Source organism: Phalangium opilio, unplaced genomic scaffold (assembly GCF_054372755.1).
Source record: "Phalangium opilio isolate 3A_F unplaced genomic scaffold, DU_Popi_V2 ptg001675l_1, whole genome shotgun sequence".
Lineage (NCBI taxonomy): Eukaryota > Metazoa > Arthropoda > Arachnida > Opiliones > Phalangiidae > Phalangium > Phalangium opilio.
Window position 1 is genome coordinate 1,561,875 of NW_028324261.1, and position 18,916 is coordinate 1,580,790.

At 48.5% G+C, this 18,916-nt stretch overlaps 1 non-coding gene across 1 annotated transcript; it reads left to right on the forward strand.

Moving 5' to 3' along the window:
* Positions 1–4,774: 4,774 nt before the first annotated feature.
* On the forward strand, positions 4,775–4,847 carry TRNAN-AUU (transfer RNA asparagine (anticodon AUU)). Its single transcript has one exon. It is a non-coding gene; the product is annotated as a tRNA-Asn (tRNA).
* Positions 4,848–18,916: the final 14,069 nt, after the last annotated feature.

Here is an 18,916-nt window from a genome sequence, read left to right on the forward strand (position 1 = left end):
GTGTTGTGTGATCTCAAATGTAACGTAGAAAGCCAAAGTTTTTCCACAATACTTGACGACCATTTAATTTTTGGGCTTCCGTGGCGCAATGGTTAGCACGTTCGGCTGTTAACCAATAGGTTGGTGGTTCGAGCCCATCCGGGAGCCGTGTTGTGAGGTCTCAGATGTGACGTAAAAAGTCAAGGTTTTCCACAATACCTGACAACCATTTAATTTCTGAGCTTCCGTGGCTCAATGGTTAGCGCGTTCGGCTATTAACCAATAGGTTGGTGGTTCGACCCCATCCGGGAGCGGTGTTGTGAGGTCTCAGATGTGACGTAAAAAGTCAAGGTTTTTACATAATACCTGACGAGCATTTAACTTTTGGGCTTCCGTGGCGCATTGGTTAGCGCGTTCGGCTGTTAACCAATAGGTTGGTGGTTCGAGCCCATCCGGGAGCGGTGTTGTGAGGTCTCAGATGTGACGTAAAAAGTCAAGGTTTTTACACAATACCTAACAATCATTTAACTTTTGGGCTTCCGTGGGGCAATGGTTAGCGCGTTCGGCTGTTAACCAATAGGTTGGTGGTTCGAGCCCATCCGGGAGCGGTGTTGTGAGGTCTCAGATGTGACGTAAAAAGTCAAGGTTTTTACACAATACCTGACGAGCATTTAACTTTTGGGCTTCCGTGGCGCAATGGTTAGCGCGTTCGGCTGTTAACCAATAGGTTGGTGGTTCGAGCCCACCCGAGAGCGGTGTTGAGGGATCTGAAATGTAACGTAGAAAGCCAAAGTTTTTGCACAATACCTGACGAGCATTTAACTTTTGGGCTTCCGTGGCGCAATGGTTAGCGCGTTCGGCTGTTAACCAATAGGTTGGTGGTTCGAGCCCATCCGCGAGCGGTGTTGTGAGGTCTCAGATGTGACTTAAAAAGTCAAGTTTTTTGCACAATACCTGACGAGCATTTAGCTTTTGGGCTTCCGTGGCGCAATGGTTAGCGCGTTCGGCTGTTAACCAATAGGTTGGTGGTTCGAGCCCACCCGGGAGCGGTGTTGTGTGATCTCAAATGTAACGTAGAAAGCCAAAGTTTTTCCACAATACCTGACAACCATTTAATTTCTGAGCTTCCGTGGCTCAATGGTTAGCGCGTTCGGCTGTTAACCAATAGGTTGGTGGTTCGAGCCCACCCGGGAGCGGTGTTGTGGGATCTCAAATGTAACGTAGAAAGCCAAAGTTTTTGCACAATAAATGACGACCATTTAATTTTTGGGCTTCCGTGGCGCAATGGTTAGCGCGTTCGGCTGTTAACCAATAGGTTGGTGGTTCGACCCCATCCGGGAGCGGTGTTTTGAGGTCTCAGATTTGACGTAAAAAGTCAAAGTTTTTACACAATACCTGACGAGCATTTAACTTTTGGGCTTCCGTGGCGCAATGGTTAGCGCGTTCGGCTGTTAACCAATAGGTTGGTGGTTCGAGCCCAACCGGGAGCGGTGTTGTGAGGTCTCAGATGTGACGTAAAAAGTCAAGGTTTTTACACAATACCTGACGAGCATTTAACTTTTGGGCTTCCGTGGCGCTATGTTTAGCGCGTTCGGCTGTTAACCAATAGGTTGGTGGTTCGAGCCCATCCGGGAGCGGTGTTGTGAGGTCTCAGATGTGACGTAAAAAGTAAGGTTTTTACACAATACCTGACGAGCATTTAATATTTGGGCTCCCGTGGCGCAATGGCTAGCACGTTCAGCTGTTAATCGAAAGGTTGGTGGTTCGAGCCCGCCCGGAAGCGGTATTGTGTGGTTTCAGATGTAGCGTAAAAAGTCAAAACTTTTCCACAATACGTGACAACCATTTAATTTCTCAGCTTCCGTGGCTCAATGGTTAGCGCGTTCGGCTGTTAATCGAAAGGTTGGTGTTTCGAGCCCATCCGGGAGCGGTGTTGTGAGGTCTCAGATGTAGCGTGAAAAGTCAAACTTTTTCCATAATACGTGATAACCATTTATTTTCTGAGCTTCCGTGGCTCAATGGTTAGCGCGTTCGGCTGTTAACCAATAGGTTGGTGGTTCGAGCCCACCCGGGAGCGGTGTTTTGGGATCTCAAATGTAACGTAAATAGCCAAAGTTTTTCCACAATACCTGACGACCATTTAATTTTTGGGCCTCAGTGGCGCAATGGTTAGCGCGTTCAGCTGTTAACCGAAAGGTTGGTGGTTCGAGCCCACCCGGGAGAGGTGTTGTGGGGTCTCAAATGTAACGTAGAAAGCCAAAGTTTTTCCACAATACCTGACAACCGTTTAATTTCTGAGCTTCCGTGGCTCAATGGTTAGCGCGTTCAACTGTTAACCAATAGGTTGGTGGTTCGAGCCCACCCGGGAGCGGTGTTGTGGGATCTGAAATGTAACGTAGAAAGCCAAAGTTTTTGCACAATAAATGACGAGCATTTAACTTTTGGGCTTCCGTGGCGCAATGGTTAGCGCGTTCGGCTGTTAACCAATAGGTTGGTGGTTCGAGCCCATCCGGGAGCGGTGTTGTGAGGTCTCAGATGTGACGTTAAAAGTCAAGGTTTTTACACAATACCTGACGAGCATTTAATTTTTGGGCTCCCGTGGCGCTATGGTTAGCGCGTTCAGCTGTTAATCGAAAGGTTGGTGGTTCGAGCCCACCCGGGAAAGGTGTTGTGGGGTCTCAAATGTAACGTAGAAAGCTAAAGTTTTTCCACAATAGCTGACAACCATTTAATTTCTGAGCTTCCGTGGCTCAATGGTTAGCGCGATCGGCTGTTAACCAATAGGTTGGTGGTTCGAGCCCATCCGGGAGCGGTGTTGTGTGATCTCAAATGTAACGTAGAAAGCCAAAGTTTTTCCACAATACTTGACGACCATTTAATTTTTGGGCTTCCGTGGCGCAATGGTTAGCACGTTCGGCTGTTAACCAATAGGTTGGTGGTTCGAGCCCATCCGGGAGCCGTGTTGTGAGGTCTCAGATGTGACGTAAAAAGTCAAGGTTTTCCACAATACCTGACAACCATTTAATTTCGGAGCTTCCGTGGCTCAATGGTTAGCGCGTTCGGCTGTTAACCAATAGGTACGTGGTTCGAGCCCACCCGGGAGCGGTGTTGTGGGATCTGAAATGTAACGTAGAAAGCCAAAGTTTTTGCACAATAAATGACGACCATTTAAATTTTGGGCTTCCGTGGCGCAATGGTTAGCGCGTTCGGCTGTTAACCAATAGGTTGGTGGTTCGACCCCATCCGGGAGCGGTGTTGTGAGGTCTCAGATGTGACGTAAAAAGTCAAGGTTTTTACACAATACCTAACGATCATTTAACTTTTGGGCTTCCGTGGCGCAATGGTTAGCGCGTTCGGCTGTTAACCAATAGGTTGGTGGTTCGACCCCATCCGGGAGCGGTGTTGTGAGGTCTCAGATGTGACGTAAAAAGTCAAGGTTTTTACATAATACCTGACGAGCATTTAACTTTTGGGCTTCCGTGGCGCAATGGTTAGCGCGTTCGGCTGTTAACCAATAGGTTGGTGGTTAGAGCCCATCCGGGAGCGGTGTTGTGAGGTCTCAGATGTGACGTTAAAAGTCAAGGTTTTTACACAATACCTGACGAGCATTTAATTTTTGGGCTCCCGTGGCGCTATGGTTAGCGCGTTCAGCTGTTAATCGAAAGGTTGGTGGTTCGAGCCCACCCGGGAAAGGTGTTGTGGGGTCTCAAATGTAACGTAGAAAGCTAAAGTTTTTCCACAATAGCTGACAACCATTTAATTTCTGAGCTTCCGTGGCTCAATGGTTAGCGCGATCGGCTGTTAACCAATAGGTTGGTGGTTCGAGCCCATCCGGGAGCGGTGTTGTGTGATCTCAAATGTAACGTAGAAAGCCAAAGTTTTTCCACAATACTTGACGACCATTTAATTTTTGGGCTTCCGTGGCGCAATGGTTAGCACGTTCGGCTGTTAACCAATAGGTTGGTGGTTCGAGCCCATCCGGGAGCCGTGTTGTGAGGTCTCAGATGTGACGTAAAAAGTCAAGGTTTTCCACAATACCTGACAACCATTTAATTTCGGAGCTTCCGTGGCTCAATGGTTAGCGCGTTCGGCTGTTAACCAATAGGTACGTGGTTCGAGCCCACCCGGGAGCGGTGTTGTGGGATCTGAAATGTAACGTAGAAAGCCAAAGTTTTTGCACAATAAATGACGACCATTTAAATTTTGGGCTTCCGTGGCGCAATGGTTAGCGCGTTCGGCTGTTAACCAATAGGTTGGTGGTTCGACCCCATCCGGGAGCGGTGTTGTGAGGTCTCAGATGTGACGTAAAAAGTCAAGGTTTTTACACAATACCTAACGATCATTTAACTTTTGGGCTTCCGTGGCGCAATGGTTAGCGCGTTCGGCTGTTAACCAATAGGTTGGTGGTTCGACCCCATCCGGGAGCGGTGTTGTGAGGTCTCAGATGTGACGTAAAAAGTCAAGGTTTTTACATAATACCTGACGAGCATTTAACTTTTGGGCTTCCGTGGCGCAATGGTTAGCGCGTTCGGCTGTTAACCAATAGGTTGGTGGTTAGAGCCCATCCGGGAGCGGTGTTGTGAGGTCTCAGATGTGACGTTAAAAGTCAAGGTTTTTACACAATACCTGACGAGCATTTAATTTTTGGGCTCCCGTGGCGCTATGGTTAGCGCGTTCAGCTGTTAATCGAAAGGTTGGTGGTTCGAGCCCACCCGGGAAAGGTGTTGTGGGGTCTCAAATGTAACGTAGAAAGCTAAAGTTTTTCCACAATAGCTGACAACCATTTAATTTCTGAGCTTCCGTGGCTCAATGGTTAGCGCGTTCGGCTATTAACCAATAGGTTGGTGGTTCGAGCCCATCCGGGAGCGGTGTTGTGTGATCTCAAATGTAACGTAGAAAGCCAAAGTTTTTCCACAATACTTGACGACCATTTAATTTTTGGGCTTCCGTGGCGCAATGGTTAGCACGTTCGGCTGTTAACCAATAGGTTGGTGGTTCGAGCCCATCCGGGAGCCGTGTTGTGAGGTCTCAGATGTGACGTAAAAAGTCAAGGTTTTCCACAATACCTGACAACCATTTAATTTCTGAGCTTCCGTGGCTCAATGGTTAGCGCGTTCGGCTATTAACCAATAGGTTGGTGGTTCGACCCCATCCGGGAGCGGTGTTGTGAGGTCTCAGATGTGACGTAAAAAGTCAAGGTTTTTACATAATACCTGACGAGCATTTAACTTTTGGGCTTCCGTGGCGCATTGGTTAGCGCGTTCGGCTGTTAACCAATAGGTTGGTGGTTCGAGCCCATCCGGGAGCGGTGTTGTGAGGTCTCAGATGTGACGTAAAAAGTCAAGGTTTTTACACAATACCTAACAATCATTTAACTTTTGGGCTTCCGTGGGGCAATGGTTAGCGCGTTCGGCTGTTAACCAATAGGTTGGTGGTTCGAGCCCATCCGGGAGCGGTGTTGTGAGGTCTCAGATGTGACGTAAAAAGTCAAGGTTTTTACACAATACCTGACGAGCATTTAACTTTTGGGCTTCCGTGGCGCAATGGTTAGCGCGTTCGGCTGTTAACCAATAGGTTGGTGGTTCGAGCCCACCCGAGAGCGGTGTTGAGGGATCTGAAATGTAACGTAGAAAGCCAAAGTTTTTGCACAATACCTGACGAGCATTTAACTTTTGGGCTTCCGTGGCGCAATGGTTAGCGCGTTCGGCTGTTAACCAATAGGTTGGTGGTTCGAGCCCATCCGCGAGCGGTGTTGTGAGGTCTCAGATGTGACTTAAAAAGTCAAGTTTTTTGCACAATACCTGACGAGCATTTAGCTTTTGGGCTTCCGTGGCGCAATGGTTAGCGCGTTCGGCTGTTAACCAATAGGTTGGTGGTTCGAGCCCACCCGGGAGCGGTGTTGTGTGATCTCAAATGTAACGTAGAAAGCCAAAGTTTTTCCACAATACCTGACAACGTAGAAAGCCAAAGTTTTTCCACAACACCTGACAACCATTTAATTTCTGAGCTTCCGTGGCTCAATGGTTAGTGCGTTCGGCTGTTAACCAATAGGTTGGTAGTTCGAGCCCATCCGGGAGCGGTGTTGTGAGGTCTCAGATGTGACGTAAATAGTCAAGGTTTTTACACAATACCTGACGAGCATTTAACTTTTGGGCTTCCGTGGCGCAATGGTTAGCGCGTTCGGCTGTTAACCAATAGGTTGGTGATTCGAGCGCATCCGGGAGCGGTGTTGTGAGGTCTCAGATGTGACGTAAGAAGTCAAGGTTTTTACACAATACCTGACGAGTATTTAACTTTTGGGCTTCCGTGGCGCAATGGTTAGCGCGTTCGGCTGTTAAGCAATAGGTTGGTGGTTCGAGCCCATCCGGGAGCGGTGTTGTGAGGTCTCAGATGTGACGTAAAAAGTCAAGGTTTTTACACAATACCTGACGAGCATTTAAATTTTGGGCTTCCTTGGCGCAATGGTTAGCGCGTTCGGCTGTTAACCAATAGGTTGGTGGTTCGAGCCCACCCGGGAGCGGTGTTGTGTGATCTCAAATGTAACGTAGAAAGTAAAAATTGTTCCACAATACCTGACGACCATTTAATTTTTGGGCTTCCGTGGCGCAATGGTTAGCACGTTCGGCTGTTAACCAATAGGTTGGTGGTTCGAGCCCATCCGGGAGCGGTGTTGTGAGGTCTCAGATGTGACGTTAAAGTCAAGGTTTTCCACAATACCTGACAACCATTTAATTTCTGAGCTTCCGTGGCTCAATGGTTAGCGCGTTCGGCTGTTAACCAATAGGTTGGTGGTTCGAGCCCACCCGGGAGCGGTGTTGTGGGATCTGAAATGTAACGTAGAAAGCCAAAGTTTTTGCACATTAAATGACGACCATTTAATTTTTGGGCTTCCGTGGCGCAATGGTTAGCGCGTTCGGCTGTTAACCAATAGGTTGGTGGTTCGACCCCATCCGGGAGCGGTGTTGTGAGGTCTCAGATGTGACGTAAAAAGTCAAGGTTTTTACATAATACCTGACGAGCCTTTAACTTTTGGGCTTCCGTGGCGCAATGGTTAGCGCGTTCGGCTGTTAACCAATAGGTTGGTGGTTCGAGCCCACCCGGGAGCGGAGTTGTCTGAGCTCAAATGTAACGTAGAAAGCCAAAGTTTTTCCACAATACCTGACGACCATTTAAATTTTGGGCTTCCGTGGCGCAATGGTTAGCGCGTTCGGCTGTTAACCAATAGGTTGGTGGTTCGAGCCCACCAGGGAGCGGTGTTGTGTGATCTCAAATGTAACGTAGAAAGCCAAAGTTTTTCCACAATACCTGACGACCATTTAATTTTTGGGCTTCCGTGGCGCAATGGTTAGCACGTTCGGCTGTTAACCTATAGGTTGGTGGTTCGAGCCCATCCGGGAGCGGTGTTGTGAGGTCTCAGATGTGACGTAAAAAGTCAAAGTTTTTCCACAATACCTGACAACCATTTAATTTCTGAGCTTCCGTGGCTCAATGGTAAGCGCGTTCGGCTGTTAACCAATAGGTTGGTGGTTCGAGCCCACCCGGGAGCGGTGTTGTGGGATCTCAAATGTAACGTAGAAAGCCAAAGTTTTTGCACAATAAATGACGACCATTTAATTTTTGGGCTTCCGTGGCGCAATGGTTAGCGCGTTCGGCTGTTAACCAATAGGTTGGTGGTTCGACCCCATCCGGGAGCGGTGTTGTGAGGTCTCAGATTTGACGTAAAAAATCAAGGTTTTTACACAATACCTGACGAGCATTTAACTTTTGGGCTTCCGTGGCGCAATGGTTAGCGCGTTCGGCTGTTAACCAATAGGTTGGTGGTTCGAGCCCATCCGGGAGCGGTGTTATGAGGTCTCAGATGTGACGTAAAAAGTCAAGGTTTTTACACAATACCTGACGAGCATTTAACATTTGGGCTTCCGTGGCGCAATGGTTAGCGCGTTCGGCTGTTAACCAGTAGGTTGGTGGTTCGAGCCCATCCGGGAGCGGTGTTGTGAGGTCTCAGATGTGACGTAAAAAGTCAAGGTTTTTACACAATACCTGACGAGCATTTAATTTTTGGGATTCCGTGGCGCAATGGTTAGCGCGTTCAGCTGTTAATCGAAAGGTTGGTGGTTCGAGCCCACCCGGGAGAGGTGTTGTGGGGTCTCAAATGTAACGTAGAAAGCCAAAGTTTTTCCACAACACCTGACAACCATTTAATTTCTGAGCTTCCGTGGCTCAATGGTTAGCGCGTTCGGCTGTTAACCAATAGGTTGGTAGTTCGAGCCCATCCGGGAGCGGTGTTGTGAGGTGTCAGATGTGACGTAAATAGTCAAGGTTTTTACACAATACCTGACGAGCATTTAACTTTTGGGCTTCCGTGGCGCAATGGTTAGCGCGTTCGGCTGTTAACCAATAGGTTGGTGGTTCGAGCCCATCCGGGAGCGGTGTTGTGAGGTCTCAGATGTGACGTAAGAAGTCAAGGTTTTTACACAATACCTGACGAGTATTTAACTTTTGGGCTTCCGTGGCGCAATGGTTAGCGCGTTCGGCTGTTAAGCAATAGGTTGGTGGTTCGAGCCCATCCGGGAGCGGTGTCGTGAGGTCTCAGATGTGACGTAAGAAGTCAAGGTTTTTACACAATACCTGACGAGTATTTAACTTTTGGGCTTCCGTGGCGCAATGGTTAGCGCGTTCGGCTGTTAACCAATAGGTTGGTGGTTCGAGCCCATCCGGGAGCGGTGTTGTGAGGTCTCAGATGTGACGTAAAAAGTCAAAGTTTTTCCACAATACCTGATAACCATTTAATTTCTGAGCTTCCGTGGCTCAATGGTAAGCGCGTTCGGCTGTTAACCAATAGGTTGGTGGTTCGAGCCCACCCGGGAGCGGTGTTGTGGGATCTCAAATGAAACGTAGAAAGCCAAAGTTTTTGCACAATAAATGACGACCATTTAATTTTTGGGCTTCCGTGGCGCAATGGTTAGCGCGTTCGGCTGTTAACCAATAGGTTGGTGGTTCGACCCCATCCGGGAGCGGTGTTGTGAGGTCTCAGATTTGACGTAAAAAATCAAGGTTTTTACACAATACCTGACGAGCATTTAACTTTTGGGCTTCCGTGGCGCAATGGTTAGCGCGTTCGGCTGTTAACCAATAGGTTGGTGGTTCGAGCCCATCCGGGAGCGGTGTTGTGAGGTCTCAGATGTGACGTAAAAAGTCAAGGTTTTTACACAATACCTGACGAGCATTTAACATTTGGGCTTCCGTGGCGCAATGTTTAGCGCGTTCGGCTGTTAACCAATAGGTTGGTGGTTCGAGCCCATCCGGGAGCGGTGTTGTGAGGTCTCAGATGTGACGTAAGAAGTCAAGGTTTTTACACAATACCTGACGAGTATTTAACTTTTGGGCTTCCGTGGCGCAATGGTTAGCGCGTTCGGCTGTTAACCAGTAGGTTGGTGGTTCGAGCCCATCCGGGAGCGGTGTTGTGAGGTCTCAGATGTGACGTAAAAAGTCAAGGTTTTTACACAATACCTGACGAGCATTTAATTTTTGGGATTCCGTGGCGCAATGGTTAGCGCGTTCAGCTGTTAATCGAAAAGTTGGTGGTTCGAGCCCACCCGGGAGAGGTGTTGTGGGGTCTCAAATGTAACGTAGAAAGCCAAAGTTTTTCCACAACACCTGACAACCATTTAATTTCTGAGCTTCCGTGGCTCAATGGTTAGCGCGTTCGGCTGTTAACCAATAGGTTGGTAGTTCGAGCCCATCCGGGAGCGGTGTTGTGAGGTCTCAGATGTGACGTAAATAGTCAAGGTTTTTACACAATACCTGACGAGCATTTAACTTTTGGGCTTCCGTGGCGCAATGGTTAGCGCGTTCGGCTGTTAACCAATAGGTTGGTGGTTCGAGCCCATCCGGGAGCGGTGTTGTGAGGTCTCAGATGTGACGTAAGAAGTCAAGGTTTTTACACAATACCTGACGAGTATTTAACTTTTGGGCTTCCGTGGCGCAATGGTTAGCGCGTTCGGCTGTTAAGCAATAGGTTGGTGGTTCGAGCCCATCCGGGAGCGGTGTCGTGAGGTCTCAGATGTGACGTAAGAAGTCAAGGTTTTTACACAATACCTGACGAGTATTTAACTTTTGGGCTTCCGTGGCGCAATGGTTAGCGCGTTCGGCTGTTAACCAATAGGTTGGTGGTTCGAGCCCATCCGGGAGCGGTGTTGTGAGGTCTCAGATGTGACGTAAGAGGTCAAGGTTTTTACACAATACCTGACGAGTATTTAACTTTTGGGCTTCCGTGGCGCAATGGTTAGCGCGTTCGGCTGTTAAGCAATAGGTTGGTGGTTCGAGCCCATCCGGGAGCGGTGTTGTGAGGTCTCAGATGTGACGTAAAAAGTCAAGGTTTTTACACAATACCTGACGAGCATTAAACTTTTGGGCTTCCGTGGCGCAAAGGTTAGCGCGTTCGGCTGTTAACCAATAGGTTGGTGGTTCGAGCCCATCCGGGAGCGGTGTCGTGAGGTCTCAGATGTGACGTAAGAAGTCAAGGTTTTTACACAATACCTGACGAGTATTTAACTTTTGGGCTTCCGTGGCGCAATGGTTAGCGCGTTCGGCTGTTAACCAATAGGTTGGTGGTTCGAGCCCATCCGGGAGCGGTGTTGTGAGGTCTCAGATGTGACGTAAAAAGTCAAGGTTTTTACACAATACCTGACGAGCATTTAATTTTTGGGATTCCGTGGCGCAATGGTTAGCGCGTTCAGCTGTTTATCGAAAGGTTGGTGGTTCGAGCCCACCCGGGAGAGGTGTTGTGGGGTCTCAAATGTAACGTAGAAAGCTAAAGTTTTTCCACAACACCTGACAACCATTTAATTTCTGAGCTTCCGTGGCTCAATGGTTAGCGCGTTCGGCTGTTAACCAATAGGTTGGTAGTTCGAGCCCATCCGGGAGCGGTGTTGTGAGGTCTCAGATGTGACGTAAATAGTCAAGGTTTTTACACAATACCTGACGAGCATTTAACTTTTGGGCTTCCGTGGCGCAATGGTTAGCGCGTTCGGCTGTTAACCAATAGGTTGGTGGTTCGAGCGCATCCGGGAGCGGTGTTGTGAGGTCTCAGATGTGACGTAAGAAGTCAAGGTTTTTACACAATACCTGACGAGAATTTAACTTTTGGGCTTCCGTGGCGCAATGGTTAGCGCGTTCGGCTGTTAAGCAATAGGTTGGTGGTTCGAGCCCATCCGGGAGCGGTGTTGTGAGGTCTCAGATGTGACGTAAAAAGTCAAGGTTTTTACACAATACCTGACGAGCATTTAAATTTTGGGCTTCCTTGGCGCAATGGTTAGCGCGTTCGGCTGTTAACCAATAGGTTGGTGGTTCGAGCCCACCCGGGAGCGGTGTTGTGTGATCTCAAATGTAACGTAGAAAGCCAAAATTGTTCCACAATACCTGACGACCATTTAATTTTGGGCTTCCGTGGCGCAATGGTTAGCACGTTCGGCTGTTAACCAATAGGTTGGTGGTTCGAGCCCATCCGGGAGCGGTGTTGTGAGGTCTCAGATGTGACGTTAAAGTCAAGGTTTTCCACAATACCTGACAACCATTTAATTTCTGAGCTTCCGTGGCTCAATGGTTAGCGCGTTCGGCTGTTAACCAATAGGTTGGTGGTTCGAGCCCACCCGGGAGCGGTGTTGTGGGATCTGAAATGTAACGTAGAAAGCCAAAGTTTTTGCACAATAAATGACGACCATTTAATTTTTGGGCTTCCGTGGCGCAATGGTTAGCGCGTTCGGCTGTTAACCAATAGGTTGGTGGTTCGACCCCATCCGGGAGCGGTGTTGTGAGGTCTCAGATGTGACGTAAAAAGTCAAGGTTTTTACATAATACCTGACGAGCATTTAACTTTTGGGCTTCCGTGGCGCAATGGTTAGCGCGTTCGGCTGTTAACCAATAGGTTGGTGGTTCGAGCCCATCCGGGAGCGGTGTTGTGAGGTCTCAGATGTGACGTAAGAGGTCAAGGTTTTTACACAATACCTGACGAGTATTTAACTTTTGGGCTTCCGTGGCGCAATGGTTAGCGCCTTCGGCTGTTAAGCAATAGGTTGGTGGTTCGAGCCCATCCGGGAGCGGTGTTGTGAGGTCTCAGATGTGACGTAAAAAGTCAAGGTTTTTACACAATACCTGTCGAGCATTAAACTTTTGGGCTTCCGTGGCGCAAAGGTTAGCGCGTTCGGCTGTTAACCAATAGGTTGGTGGTTCGAGCCCATCCGGGAGCGGTGTCGTGAGGTCTCAGATGTGACGTAAGAAGTCAAGGTTTTTACACAATACCTGACGAGTATTTAACTTTTGGGCTTCCGTGGCGCAATGGTTAGCGCGTTCGGCTGTTAACCAATAGGTTGGTGGTTCGAGCCCATCCGGGAGCGGTGTTGTGAGGTCTCAGATGTGACGTAAAAAGTCAAGGTTTTTACACAATACCTGACGAGCATTTAATTTTTGGGATTCCGTGGCGCAATGGTTAGCGCGTTCAGCTGTTTATCGAAAGGTTGGTGGTTCGAGCCCACCCGGGAGAGGTGTTGTGGGGTCTCAAATGTAACGTAGAAAGCCAAAGTTTTTCCACAACACCTGACAACCATTTAATTTCTGAGCTTCCGTGGCTCAATGGTTAGCGCGTTCGGCTGTTAACCAATAGGTTGGTAGTTCGAGCCCATCCGGGAGCGGTGTTGTGAGGTCTCAGATGTGACGTAAATAGTCAAGGTTTTTACACAATACCTGACGAGCATTTAACTTTTGGGCTTCCGTGGCGCAATGGTTAGCGCGTTCGGCTGTTAACCAATAGGTTGGTGGTTCGAGCGCATCCGGGAGCGGTGTTGTGAGGTCTCAGATGTGACGTAAGAAGTCAAGGTTTTTACACAATACCTGACGAGAATTTAACTTTTGGGCTTCTGTGGCGCAATGGTTAGCGCGTTCGGCTGTTAAGCAATAGGTTGGTGGTTCGAGCCCATCCGGGAGCGGTGTTGTGAGGTCTCAGATGTGACGTAAAAAGTCAAGGTTTTTACACAATACCTGACGAGCATTTAAATTTTGGGCTTCCTTGGCGCAATGGTTAGCGCGTTCGGCTGTTAACCAATAGGTTGGTGGTTCGAGCCCACCCGGGAGCGGTGTTGTGTGATCTCAAATGTAACGTAGAAAGCCAAAATTGTTCCACAATACCTGACGACCATTTAATTTTTGGGCTTCCGTGGCGCAATGGTTAGCACGTTCGGCTGTTAACCAATAGGTTGGTGGTTCGAGCCCATCCGGGAGCGGTGTTGTGAGGTCTCAGATGTGACGTTAAAGTCAAGGTTTTCCACAATACCTGACAACCATTTAATTTCTGAGCTTCCGTGGCTCAATGGTTAGCGCGTTCGGCTGTTAACCAATAGGTTGGTGGTTCGAGCCCACCCGGGAGCGGTGTTGTGGGATCTGAAATGTAACGTAGAAAGCCAAAGTTTTTGCACAATAAATGACGACCATTTAATTTTTGGGCTTCCGTGGCGCAATGGTTAGCGCGTTCGGCTGTTAACCAATTGGTTGGTGGTTCGACCCCATCCGGGAGCGGTGTTGTGAGGTCTCAGATGTGACGTAAAAAGTCAAGGTTTTTACATAATACCTGACGAGCATTTAAATTTTGGGCTTCCGTGGCGCAATGGTTAGCGCGTTCGGCTGTTAACCAATAGGTTGGTGGTTCGAGCCCACCCGGGAGCGGTGTTGTGTGATCTCAAATATAACGTAGAAAGCCAAAGTTTTTCCACAATACCTGACGACCATTTAATTTTTGGGCTTCCGTGGCGCAATGGTTAGCGCGTTCGGCTGTTAACCAATAGGTTGGTGGTTCGAGCCCATCCGGGAGCGGTGTTGTGAGGTCTCAGATGTGACGTAAAAAGTCAAGGTTTTTACACAATACCTGACGAGCATTTAATTTTTGGGATTCCGTGGCGCAATGGTTAGCGCGTTCTACTGTTAATCGAAAGGTTGGTGGTTCGAGCCCACCCGGGAGAGGTGTTGTGGGGTCTCAAATGTAACGTAGAAAGCCAAAGTTTTTCCACAACACCTGACAACCATTTAATTTCTGAGCTTCCGTGGCTCAATGGTTAGCGCGTTCGGCTGTTAACCAATAGGTTGGTAGTTCGAGCCCATCCGGGAGCGGTGTTGTGAGGTCTAAGATGTGACGTAAATAGTCAAGGTTTTTACACAATACCTGACGAGCATTTAACTTTTGGGCTTCCGTGGCGCAATGGTTAGCGCGTTCAGCTGTTAACCAATAGGTTGGTGGTTCGAGCCCATCCGGGAGCGGTGTTGTGAGGTCTCAGATGTGACGTAAGAAGTCAAGGTTTTTACACAATACCTGACGAGTATTTAACTTTTGGGCTTCCGTGGCGCAATGGTTAGCGCGTTCGGCTGTTAAGCAATAGGTTGGTGGTTCGAGCCCATCCGGGAGCGGTGTTGTGAGGTCTCAGATGTGACGTAAAAAGTCAAGGTTTTTACACAATACCTGACGAGCATTTAAATTTTGGGCTTCCTTGGCGCAATGGTTAGCGCGTTCGGCTGTTAACCAATAGGTTGGTGGTTCGAGCCCACCCGGGAGCGGTGTTGTGTGATCTCAAATGTAACGTAGAAAGCCAAAATTGTTCCACAATACCTGACGACCATTTAATTTTTGGGCTTCCGTGGCGCAATGGTTAGCACGTTCGGCTGTTAACCAATAGGTTGGTGGTTCGAGCCCATCCGGGAGCGGTGTTGTGAGGTCTCAGATGTGACGTTAAAGTCAAGGTTTTCCACAATACCTGACAACCATTTAATTTCTGAGCTTCCGTGGCTCAATGGTTAGCGCGTTCGGCTGTTAACCAATAGGTTGGTGGTTCGAGCCCACCCGGGAGCGGTGTTGTGGGATCTGAAATGTAACGTAGAAAGCCAAAGTTTTTGCACAATAAATGACGACCATTTAATTTTTGGGCTTCCGTGGCGCAATGGTTAGCGCGTTCGGCTGTTAACCAATAGGTTGGTGGTTCGACCCCATCCGGGAGCGGTGTTGTGAGGTCTCAGATGTGACGTAAAAAGTCAAGGTTTTTACATAATACCTGACGAGCATTTAAATTTTGGGCTTCCGTGGCGCAATGGTTAGCGCGTTCGGCTGTTAACCAATAGGTTGGTGGTTCGAGCCCACCCGGGAGCGGTGTTGTGTGATCTCAAATGTAACGTAGAAAGCCAAAGTTTTTCCACAATACCTGACGACCATTTAATTTTTGGGCTTCCGTGGCGCAATGGTTAGCGCGTTCGGCTGTTAACCAATAGGTTGGTGGTTCGAGCCCATCCGGGAGCGGTGTTGTGAGGTCTCAGATGTGACGTAAAAAGTCAAGGTTTTTACACAATACCTGACGAGCATTTAATTTTTGGGATTCCGTGGCGCAATGGTTAGCGCGTTCTACTGTTAATCGAAAGGTTGGTGGTTCGAGCCCACCCGGGAGAGGTGTTGTGGGGTCTCAAATGTAACGTAGAAAGCCAAAGTTTTTCCACAACACCTGACAACCATTTAATTTCTGAGCTTCCGTGGCTCAATGGTTAGCGCGTTCGGCTGTTAACCAATAGGTTGGTAGTTCGAGCCCATCCGGGAGCGGTGTTGTGAGGTCTCAGATGTGACGTAAATAGTCAAGGTTTTTACACAATACCTGACGAGCATTTAACTTTTGGGCTTCCGTGGCGCAATGGTTAGCGCGTTCGGCTGTTAACCAATAGGTTGGTGGTTCGAGCCCATCCGGGAGCGGTGTTGTGAGGTCTCAGATGTGACGTAAGAAGTCAAGGTTTTTACACAATACCTGACGAGTATTTAACTTTTGGGCTTCCGTGGCGCAATGGTTAGCGCGTTCGGCTGTTAAGCAATAGGTTGGTGGTTCGAGCCCATCCGGGAGCGGTGTTGTGAGGTCTCAGATGTGACGTAAAAAGTCAAGGTTTTTACACAATACCTAACGAGCATTAAACTTTTGGGCTTCCGTGGCGCAATGGTTAGCGCGTTCGGCTGTTAAGCAATAGGTTGGTGGTTCGAGCCCATCCGGGAGCGGTGTTGTGAGGTCTCAGATGTGACGTAAAAAGTCAAGGTTTTTACACAATACCTGACGAGCATTTAATTTTTGGGCTTCCGTGGCGCAATGGTTAGCGCGTTCGGCTGTTAAGCAATAGGTTGGTGGTTCGAGCCCATCCGGGAGCGGTGTTGTGAGGTCTCAGATGTGACGTAAAAAGTCAAGGTTTTTACACAATACCTAACGAGCATTAAACTTTTGGGCTTCCGTGGCGCAATGGTTAGCGCGTTCGGCTGTTAACCAATAGGATGGTGGTTCGAGCCCATCCGGGAGCGGTGTCGTGAGGTCTCAGATGTGACGTAAGAAGTCAAGGTTTTTACACAATACCTGACGAGTATTTAACTTTTGGGCTTCCGTGGCGCAATGGTTAGCGCGTTCGGCTGTTAACCAATAGGTTGGTGGTTCGAGCCCATCCGGGAGCGGTGTTGTGAGGTCTCAGATGTGACGTAAAAAGTCAAGGTTTTTACACAATACCTGACGAGCATTTAATTTTTGGGATTCCGTGGCGCAATGGTTAGCGCGTTCAGCTGTTTATCGAAAGGTTGGTGGTTCGAGCCCACCCGGGAGAGGTGTTGTGGGGTCTCAAATGTAACGAAAAAAGTCAAGGTTTTTACACAATACCTGACGAGCATTTAATTTTTGGGCTTCCGTGGCGCAATGGTTAGCGCGTTCGGCTGTTAAGCAATAGGTTGGTGGTTCGAGCCCATCCGGGAGCGGTGTTGTGAGGTCTCAGATGTGACGTAAAAAGTCAAGGTTTTTACACAATACCTAACGAGCATTAAACTTTTGGGCTTCCGTGGCGCAATGGTTAGCGCGTTCGGCTGTTAACCAATAGGTTGGTGGTTCGAGCCCATCCGGGAGCGGTGTCGTGAGGTCTCAGATGTGACGTAAGAAGTCAAGGTTTTTACACAATACCTGACGAGTATTTAACTTTTGGGCTTCCGTGGCGCAATGGTTAGCGCGTTCGGCTGTTAACCAATAGGTTGGTGGTTCGAGCCCATCCGGGAGCGGTGTTGTGAGGTCTCAGATGTGACGTAAAAAGTCAAGGTTTTTACACAATACCTGACGAGCATTTAATTTTTGGGATTCCGTGGCGCAATGGTTAGCGCGTTCAGCTGTTTATCGAAAGGTTGGTGGTTCGAGCCCACCCGGGAGAGGTGTTGTGGGGTCTCAAATGTAACGTAGAAAGCCAAAGTTTTTCCACAACACCTGACAACCATTTAATTTCTGAGCTTCCGTGGCTCAATGGTTAGCGCGTTCGGCTGTTAACCAATAGGTTGGTAGTTCGAGCCCATCCGGGAGCGGTGTTGTGAGGTCTCAGATGTGACGTAAATAGTCAAGGTTTTTACACAATACCTGACGAGCATTTAACTTTTGGGCTTCCGTGGCGCAATGGTTAGCGCGTTCGGCTGTTAACCAATAGGTTGGTGGTTCGAGCGCATCCGGGAGCGGTGTTGTGAGGTCTCAGATGTGACGTAAGAAGTCAAGGTTTTTACACAATACCTGACGAGTATTTAACTTTTGGGCTTCCGTGGCGCAATGGTTAGCGCGTTCGGCTGTTAAGCAATAGGTTGGTGGTTCGAGCCCATCCGGGAGCGGTGTTGTGAGGTCTCAGATGTGACGTAAAAAGTCAAGGTTTTTACACAATTCCTGACGAGCATTTAAATTTTGGGCTTCCTTGGCGCAATGGTTAGCGCGTTCGGCTGTTAACTAATAGGTTGGTGGTTCGAGCCCACCCGGGAGCGGTGTTGTGTGATCTCAAATGTAACGTAGAAAGCCAAAATTGTTCCACAATACCTGACGACCATTTAATTTTTGGGCTTCCGTGGCGCAATGGTTAGCACGTTCGGCTGTTAACCAATAGGTTGGTGGTTCGAGCCCATCCGGGAGCGGTGTTGTGAGGTCTCAGATGTGACGTTAAAGTCAAGGTTTTCCACAATACCTGACAACCATTTAATTTCTGAGCTTCCGTGGCTCAATGGTTAGCGCGTTCGGCTGTTAACCAATAGGTTGGTGGTTCGAGCCCACCCGGGAGCGGTGTTGTGGGATCTGAACTGTAACGTAGAAAGCCAAAGTTTTTGCACAATAAATGACGACCATTTAATTTTTGGGCTTCCGTGGCGCAATGGTTAGCGCGTTCGGCTGTTAACCAATAGGTTGGTGGTTCGACCCCATCCGGGAGCGGTGTTGTGAGGTCTCAGATGTGACGTAAAAAGTCAAGGTTTTTACATAATACCTGACGAGCATTTAACTTTTGGGCTTCCGTGGCGCAATGGTTAGCGCGTTCGGCTGTTTACCAATAGGTTGGTGGTTCGAGCCCACCCGGGAGCGGTGTTGTGTGATCTCAAATGTAACGTAGAAAGCCAAAGTTTTTCCACAATACCTGACGACCATTTAATTTTTGGGCTTCCGTGGCGCAATGGTTAGCGCGTTCAGCTGCTATTCAAAAGACTGGTGGTTTGAGCTCTCCCGGGAGCGGTGTTGTGACGTCTCAAATGTAACATAAAATGTCAGAGTTTTTCCACAATACCTGTCGAACATTGAATTTTTGGGCTTCCGTGGCGCAATGGTTAGCGCGTTCAGCTGTTAATCGAGAGGTTGTGGGGTCTCAGATGTAGCGTAAAAAGTCAAAACTTTTCCACAATACGTGACAACCATTTAATTTCTGGGCTTCCGTGGCTCAATGATTAGCGCGTTCGGCGGTTAACCAATAGGTTTGTGGTTCGAGCCCATCCGGGATGCGGTGTTGTGAGGTCTCAGATGTAACGTAAAATGTCAGAGTTTTTCACAATACCTGACGAACATTTAATTTTTGGGCTTCCGTGGCGCAATGATTAGCGCGTTCAGCTGTT